The sequence below is a fragment of the Oryzias melastigma genome, linkage group LG18 (assembly GCF_002922805.2).
Source record: "Oryzias melastigma strain HK-1 linkage group LG18, ASM292280v2, whole genome shotgun sequence".
NCBI classification, from domain to species: Eukaryota; Metazoa; Chordata; class Actinopteri; order Beloniformes; family Adrianichthyidae; genus Oryzias; species Oryzias melastigma.
In genome coordinates this window covers 14033279-14033873 of record NC_050529.1, presented here as the reverse complement: position 1 = coordinate 14033873, position 595 = coordinate 14033279, and the positions used below count along the sequence as shown (strand labels likewise).

The 595-nt window shown below is 29.2% G+C and overlaps 1 protein-coding gene across 1 annotated transcript in view; it reads right to left on the bottom strand.

Annotated features, from left to right (window-relative positions):
* Positions 1–595, bottom strand: part of LOC112155702 (mucin-3A) — a 13066-nt gene that overhangs the window by 7942 nt on the left and 4529 nt on the right. The window lies entirely within an intron of this gene.

Genomic DNA, 595 nt, shown 5'->3' with positions numbered 1-595 from the left:
GTTTATAACTTTAGACAGAGATCTGCATGACTTCCCTTTCAAAATAAAAGACATAAACTGTTTATTTGACTGTTTCTGGTGCATTTCAACCACTGATTCATAAATATAACCAACAAAAACAAAATCAGAACTAATTAAGTGACCCCAACAATATTTTAAAAACCAAAAGGCACATTTTAAATCTTTGAATTTGTTAAAAAATAGAAAATCTGCTTTATCGTCCAGTGGATTATATCGTAACTAAGCTTTAATTCTAGTTACTGACAGTAAGTTGATTTTCTGTGATAAATTAAGCTCAAAGTTAATGTCCTTTTTTTTTACTTTACTACGTACTTAATTTTTCCTTCACAGTTACTTTTTAAAAATATTTTAAACATTTATTTTAACCAAAGAGTCGTAATGGAGGAAGGAGTAAAAGAGCCAAGTGTGGCTCCAGAGCCCCTGGTTGCAGACCCCTGTAATAAATGGAGGACTGAAAATGAAAAAGAAAGGAAAGTAAAAATAAAAATTTGAATATACAAAACAGCAGCTGTTACAAATACATATTAGCTTTCATTTGGTAAGATCTATAGGTAGTGATTTTTTTTTTTTTTTT